Genomic DNA, 8,780 nt, shown 5'->3' on the forward strand with positions numbered 1-8,780 from the left:
TAAGAATTCAGGGGGGTGACCGAATTAGAATACAACGTTTGGGTCGAGATCATTGGACACTGGTTTATCACAGGGTGGTGAAGAAAATTGGTCCCAATTGCACTTCCGGATCATGGGGTCGTCACTGACATAATTTCCAGTGCAGACTGGCCAGTTGTCTGGGCTTGTGTACAGGAAGAAGTCCGCTGATCAGCCACAACGCTGATCAGAACACTAGCCAACTTCCTGCACGGTATATGGAAGTGTACCGCACTTTGGGGTAACCACAAGATCACGGGACACCCATGTTATAAGCAAAGTGTTTTATAACAGGGTCATCCTGATATAGGAGCTATTGGATTATATTTCCAATTTTACAACTGAATATTACCATTGTTTTACCCGCAAAAATATATAACAGTCAATTCACTTTACAGTATATTCAGTTAAGCGCTTTGGGACGTCTATAAAATGCAATAAGGTGCTATATCAAATCCAAGGATTATTGTTAATATTATGAACAGGGCAACACAAGTCCATATCAGCACTTAAAAGTCAGCTCGATAAACAGGTGAGAAAAAATTAATATCATATGATATGGGGAAAGATCAGGAGAATGGATTATCAGAAATTCTGATTAGCCATTTTACAAATATTGTTAATTAAACAGTTTGAACATTCGCAAATGGAAGATCCAGTTAGCAATTTCCATCCTATTTGTGAATACTGCAAATTAAACTCAATGTTGAATTTATGTCCCCTTATTGCTGATTCATCAACCAGCGTTCATACCTACTCACCATTTACCCTCTCAACCCTTTATTTATTGCAGAACATTTCTATTAGGTCCCTTTGTGACCTTCTCTGCTCCCGTGAATACTAACCATATTTTATCCTTTGATCACAAGTCTATCCTCTTATCCATTTCCTATACAAGTGCATAAGTGACCACCAAGGTCAGTAAATGTAATTAACAAGTAGAGAATAATCCTCCACATTCCCTCCCCCCACCCCACTCCCCGAAACACAATTATGAGAAAAATCATTTCAGGGCTGACATTACTGCAATCTTCTTTTAGTGTGTGCTTATTAAAGGAGTCACAACTCCATTCCATTGCTGGAGAATTTGCAACATTAATAACTCATTATCCTTAATAATAAAGCTTGTATTTTATAAGCACCTTGTCACTCTGTCGAAATGCCTCAAAGCCCTTTACAGAATTTCTGTAAAGTGTAGTGACTGTGTATTTCTTGGTGAAAACTGCAGACAATTTGCACATAGTAAATTCTCACAAACAGTTAGGAGATGAATGACCAATTTTATCTGGAGGATTGTTGGCCAAGACACCAGGATAAACTTCCTTCTCTTTTCAAACAGTGCCGTGGAATCTTTAATGTCCACCTGAACAGATTTTTTTTAACATTTCATCCAAAGTACAGTGTCCCTTAAAATGCAGCACATTCCTAGGATTGCACTGAAATTGCAGCCTAGATTATAAGATCCAAGTCCCAATGAGGGATCCTAAACTGTAAAGCGCTCTGAGACGCTGTCCGGTGTGGAGGGTGCTATATAAATCCAAGCTGTTGTTGTTATGTTGTAGAGGCCGGTAATGTATTGGTTAGAGCACTTGCCTTGCAAGAGAGAGGATCTAGGTTCGATTCCCAGGCAGAGCAAAACCATAGGCAAGTTTCCTTACTCCACTTGCCTCTGATTATCTAGCAGTAAGAAGGAACCCAGACTTTAGTTGATTGGTGGATCGCTTTCTGGGGTTGATAATCTCTTAAAAACAATAATTTGGTCACTCAGTCCACAACTGTTTGTGGGATACTGCTGTGCGCAAATGGCTGCCGCGTTTCAGCCACAATATATAGTCAATTCACTTTACAGTATAATCTGGTTGTTTCTTTTAAAAAAATTGTACCATTTCTTTACACTGGCTCTCAGTAACACAGGACTCTGTCGGGAAAACACATGGTCAAAATACTTGCAAAATGCATTGAAGCATTACTACCATTCACATTATCTTCAATATAAGGATTCAAAGTTAAATTTATATTTCAAAGTGCAGATGTCTTACTTCTGGAGTTTGACAAACCAGAGGCAGGTAGTGCATCCAAATAGGACTCAAAGGACAACTCTTTAGAATATTATAGTTATACAGCAATAAATCAATTGCAATACCTCAATGACACACCACCAGACACATTTAAACATGTACCAAGGTTTAATTTCTTCCTCTGCCTTCCAACTGGGCCAGAAAAATCATTATCTTAATAACACTAAAACCTATTTCTTCTTCATTGCAATTACAGGCAATTAAAACATAATTTAACTCATAACTTTATAAACATTTAAGTAACTACTGTATTTCATCAGAGCTTAATTTACACCATAAACAAAGCAACCTACTGAATTGGTTCTTCTCTTTTCAGTCACAAACTTTCCAGCGCTTACGCTACAACAACAACAACAACCTGCATTTTATAGCATCCCTCACGCAGGGTAGCATTCCAGAGCGCTTGACAGTGGCGGAACATGACGCCAAGCAGGAGCTTAATCATCCAGAGACACACCAACAAAAAAAATGATCTGCCCATGTTATACATTTTGCCCACAAAATATACAGTTCGATTCACTTTACAGTTATTCTGATAAGGCACTCTATCAAATGAAAGGATTATTTATTCTACAAATGATCTGCTCCTGGATGACCTAGAGCACCAGCTACTCAAATGGACCTTGAATTGTTTGTAAAGGAATCTCTTGTCTACCATTTTTGTCAAAGGTCTTTTGGAATTCTGAGTAAACTAGGTCACATAGCTTCTTGCTGTCAAATTAAGGTGGCTGGAAGTTACCTTCCCAGAAAGGTCTATGAATTTGGTCAGACAAAATCAATTGAAGATTGAAGCAGAAAATCGCTAGCAAATATTACCCAAAAGAGCAGATTTATGGAGTTCAACATAGTGTGAGGGAATACACTTTGAATGCAAGGAATAGTGGATGGGAATATATTTGAAATAGTACTCAATGGGGATGTGAATAAAGGGGTTTAAGGATCCAAGTGCATATTCTAATAAAAAACATGTTCACCCTTGAGATCACAACACATCTTTCCCTACAAAAGATTGTGGGAACATGGAATGCATTGCTTCTAAAGATTCATAGATAGGGAGTTAACAGGGATGTTTAAAAAGGAAGTAGAAATGTATTTGGGATAAAAAGGTATTAAAGGATATAGATTGAATGGCTATGTTGGCTATGTTGGCCTCTGAAGCTATGTTGGCTCTCATTCATTAGATTATTTTCATAAAGTAATCTCCCGTTTTGCTTGTAATGACTGATTCCATTAACTTTCCAGTTATCGAGGTCAGACTAATAGGTCTGTAGTTGTCCAATGTGGCTCAAGGGCAGCTGATCAGCAAGTTCACGGGGGCTAAACAACCTGGGAATAAGGGGAATATGTAAATCTTCCAGCAATAGATTATATTGGTGACCAAGGAGAAACTGAGACGTGGGATGTAATCTGAATTCATACTACTACTACTAATAATAATCCTTACCTTTGATATAGTGCTTTAGCACGTAATTGAGACATCTCAAAGCACTTAACAGAATATACTGTAAAGTGAATTGATTATATTTTGTGGGTGAAATGCAGCAGCCATTTGCGCACAGTAGTGTCCCACAAACAGTTGTGGATTGATTAATCAAATTATTATTTATTTATTATTATTATGAAGGAATTATTGTCCCCAGAATGCGATCTGCCAATCGATAAACAACAGGGCTCCTACTTACTGCTTGTTAAACAAAGAAGTGTGGAGTAAGGAAACTTGTCTAAAATTTGCCCTGCCTGGGAATCGAACCCAGGTCCCTGAGCTTTGTACAAAACCCATTCTTTTCCTAGAAGCGCTAGTTTAGTTTGAAAGTGTTATTGAGATTTGGTGTATCTTTAGTTTGATACAGCATAACATCAGCTTATATCCTAAATAATAAGCATCACGTACCTTGAATGAGAAGGTGTTAGTCTGTATGAAAACATCCAATCTGTGGTTAGTCTTCTGAAAATATAGTCTGAATGATATGTAGTGATACTGCTGCATTGAACTCCTTGGTTCAGAAGTTGAAGGTGCAGCTGGATCAGAAAGAAAAGTAACAAAGGGGAGAACCTTTCATTTTCCTGGCTTAAGGGAACCTTCTTTGTGGCTTTGAAATACAGCAAAGCATTTACATCTGATGTTACATTCCATCTGGTAAGTACACTAGGAGCATTTGGTAGTTCAAAGTGAAAGGGATAACTTTCCTGAATGTCTGCTTCACTCACACATCTGAAATAATTTGATCCAGATTTCTGAGAACCATTGCAGCCTTTCTTCAGAAGCTTACCTTGCTCTGAGAGATACACCCCCCACCAATAAGGCAAAAAAAAACGAAACACAGTAAATTGGCTCCACCAACTCCAAGGCGTGTAAAATTATAAATTATAAAACAATGGATACAACAGAGTCACTTCCAGACAGCTGGGTCCTGTAGTTCAGTGGTTACAGCACTCGCCTCGCAAGCGAGAGACCTGGGTTCAATTCCCGGCAGGGCGAAACCTTGGGCAAGTTTCCTTACTCCACATGCCTGATAATAATCCCTCAAGAAAAAAAACAATAATAAATTGGTCACTTCAATCCACGATTGTTTGTGAGACACTGCTGTACACAATTGGCTGCCACATTTCGCCCACAAATATACAGTCAATTCACTTTACATTATAGTCTGTAAACCACTTTGAGACGTCTAGAAGACGTGATAAGATGCAAGGATTATTATTATTATTACAATCAACCTAAGGCTCATTGTCAGTTTTTGATATCCGAAACCCTCAGAGTAATTCTGCCTTGTAATAGTTCCACTTATTCTCTCTAAATACGTGTGATTCACTTTAAACAAGATTATCACATCTGCTACTGTACAATGATTAGTATTTTGAAAGTCAGCGGGTGTGAACAGACTACCCTGCATCATCCAACCCACATTCAACCTAATATAGTGCTCAAGGCAAATATTGGTCTATTGGCGTATGCAAAAGGTTTACTGATCTTGTCAGCTGACGTGCACGGCAGCAGAGAGGACAAAGGATGAAAAAAAGGATACATATCAAATTAAATCATTTGGGGAGAAGGTCTAAAGTAGTTATGATATTTACTTTCCTATTACAGTATAAAAAGTATATTGTATCCTATGTTTACCTTAAAGATAATTTCAAAACTGTGTATCCTTTGTGTATTCTAAACATGTTCGTATATGCAATTATTTTTATTAACCCCAACATTTTACAGCAGCCATTTCAACACTACGGTTTGGATAGGAGTAAAAAACATATTAGGTTAGATAGATCTAAGTAAAACAAGAGAAGGTAACAACAAAAGAAATGGCCAATAACTAAGATTCTTCTAAAATTTGAAATGAATAGACCCTGTTTAGACTCACTTTGAGTCACATAAAAAGCATAATTAAGCTGTTTTTTATATTGTTTTTCTGTTGGTAATGAGGCCATAAACTGAGCTTGATATATTGCAGCACAGCTTCCCAAAATAAGCTGTGCTTTTTGAAGAGAAGACTACTGTAATTAAAAAACTCAAACATCTTAACCTTCAGAATATGACCTCTATTTTAATAATGCAGTTTTATTTCTCACTTAAGCTTTAGGGTTTAAATGGAGATTAAATATTTGGCACTCTGCTCATTATCACTTCGTAATGAAAGTTCCATTGCAATCACTTCTGAAAATGTATCAAACCATAAGGTTTAGCTGAACATAACTGGATGTTAATATTCGGTTGGCCGTGTGCTAACCCAATATGGAAAGGAATGCATGGTAAGGAAGGTGTCATAAAGATGTGGTGGCATTAACTAAAATTAAGTCAACCGTGTAGTTAATGTCAAGAGGTGCAACATTTTTCATGTTTTTAAGTTTTAGATGATTGTCTTAGAAAGTTGGAAGGTGTAGAACTTTGGAAAACTGTCTTAAAGTCAGTCTTAATTTCGAAGTTGATTTTTGTGGTTCTTTTTCTTACTGAGGAAAATCGAAATTAAGATGGAATTTAAGACGCCACATCACTCACAGATGTTAAGATAATGGGCCTGATTCTATGAACCTAAGGATTTTGGCCCCTAACATGTTACCATCTTGAACCATTTCCAATTCCTGTTGCCCACACACACCAAGAAAATAAAGAGGGGTTAACAAACCTGAAGAGTAACAAATCCTTTACGGGTTTTAAAGAACTATAATCCCAACATGAATGTAATGCCATTTTAATCATATTTATAAATATTGCAAACATATATTTTAGCGGTTTGATACAGAAAAAGTAAATGCGGCAGGCAGATTATGTGTATTTCATACCAAGTACCAAAGTACCAATAAACAATGGAGGAAATCAATGTTTTATGTAGAAGAGTCCCACAAAAAGTAAATGAACAATTTAACAGAGGGATTGCTGTCCAGGGTACCAGAAGAATCCCTTCTCTTTTCAAATATTTTAATGATATATTTAATGTTCATCTGAACAGGCTTAAATACTGCACTGGGTCAACAACAACAACAAGATTCCATTTATAAAGCGCCTTCCACGTCAGGAGGACGTCCCAAGGTGCTGCACAGTTGGGTCAGGACCCGAGCAGGGGGAAATGGTCAGGGTGAGGGGAGGGAAGGGAGGGAGCGAGGAGGGGGGAAATGGTCAGGGTGAGGGGAGGGAAGGGAGGGAGCGAGGAGGGGGAAATGGTCAGGGTGAGGGGAGGGAAGGGAGGGAGCGAGGAGGGGGGAAATGGTCAGGGTGAGGGGAGGGAAGGGAGGGAGCGAGGAGGGGGAAGAGAGTCGAGAGGGGAGCTGAAGGCTCGGTCAAAGAGAAAGGTTTTGAGACTGGCCTTGAAGGAGGACAGGGAGGAAGCAAGGCGAAGGCACTGGGGGATGGTGTTCCAGAGCCTGGGGGCTGAGAGGCTGAAGGCCCGACCACCGATGGTAGGGCGATTGGGGCGGGGACGTGGAGCAGACCGGAGCCGGAGGAACGGAGGGTACGGGCAGGTAGGTAGGGGGATAGTAGGTCAGAGAGGTAGGAGGGAGCAAGGCCATGGATGGCCTTATAGGTGAGGATGAGGATCTTGAAATCAAAGGTCTAGGTCAGCCTGGACCATGAGGTAAAAATACCCACCACAGGATTTGAATTTACAATGTTCCAACACAGATGAGAATACTATTAACTGAGCCAAGTTTAAGTAAAAAGAAAACTCAAGTCAAGTTTTCACTTAACATTTAATCACATTAAAGCATCAGGTGCTATTGTACATATTTCTAGGTCTTTACACTGGGTAATGTCTTATTAATCCTTGAATATACTAATATGATTTCCCTTAAAACACTAATAGTTCATATTTCTTTCACCCACTACTTTGTCCTTCCATTTGGCCAGAACAGAACTTGATGGGCAAAGTGGCTTTTCCGTGTTCCTTTTACCCTATGTTCTTATTCAGAGTAACAAAATTTATGAGCACTAAGTTGAAGGGATGACTTTTTAATTATCAAATGGATTATTAAAATAGTAATATTGCATCTAATCAGGAATTAAGCTAAAGAAGACATTTCTCTCATTTCAAATGCTAAATTGATTTGTATTATTTAGCAAAAATTGCAAATACCATAAGAACTCAATATATCTTAGAACTTATTTAAATATGTTCTTCCTATTTATGCAAAAACTTGCAATTTGAGAAAAAATCCCATTTTAATTTAATCCCATGATTTACTAAATATGTATTAAACATGTGTATTTAAAGATTTTCATAATATTGCAAGTAAAATCTGAGACAAAAGTCAGAAAACATTACACATCAAGAATTCCCAAATGATGATGAAAGCAGAAAACATCTATTACTGGCGCTGGCAAGGAGCTAATATGCTAAATAATGTTTCAAAAAGTGTAGGATCTGTAAATCTCTCTGGGCCAAGAACACACAAAAAAATATTATCCATGTAGGCTGGATGACTGAGCAAAAATATATTTAATTGCTCTTGGGATCAGAATTTTGAATCAAATAACTTCAGCCTGGGCCAGCCCTCTACTGTCAATCAGCACAGATTAGATTCTATCCTGAACACTACAGCAGGACATGCAAGTAAAGATCTGCATTCAGTGAGTCTAGGGGTTAAATAAACTTGTTTAGTCATTGACACTGAGTTATCCTATGGCATTCATGCCAAGATATTGCTAACAAGAAACAAATTGTTTCGAGAAGGTTTGGGAAAAAAATATATCCTGTTGAAAACCAGAGGTGAATACATGGTGAACCATTTTGCATAGATGAGGGATATACACCCTAATATACACCCACATGGATTAGTTGGGCTGAATGGCCTGTTTTTGTACTATAATGTTCTCTATAATTTTCCAGATTGTTAGAAAACAGATAGCCCCCAATGACAATTCTGCTTGTTAGCACAAAATCTGAATATGATGATTCACAGTGTAGAATAAAAAAGGTCAATCAGTTGACCATACCAGGATTATGTGGATTTCATATCAAGTTCCAAAGTACCAATAAACAATGGAGGAAATCAATGTCTTATTGGGATTCTCATAATGAACTTGACAATTATTGCCGAGCACAAAACTGGTTCTTTCTAGAAAATTGAGGAAGAGGTTGTCAGGTCCTTTAGAACCTCTCAAATATGTGTAGTGGAACATGTGGTTTGCCAGAGATATTCCAGTCAAGCTCAAATCCCCATGCTTCGTCAAGTGAGAAGGTGTTGACC

This window comes from Callorhinchus milii, unplaced genomic scaffold, assembly GCF_018977255.1.
Source record: "Callorhinchus milii isolate IMCB2004 unplaced genomic scaffold, IMCB_Cmil_1.0 Scaffold3, whole genome shotgun sequence".
Taxonomy (NCBI): Eukaryota; Metazoa; Chordata; class Chondrichthyes; order Chimaeriformes; family Callorhinchidae; genus Callorhinchus; species Callorhinchus milii.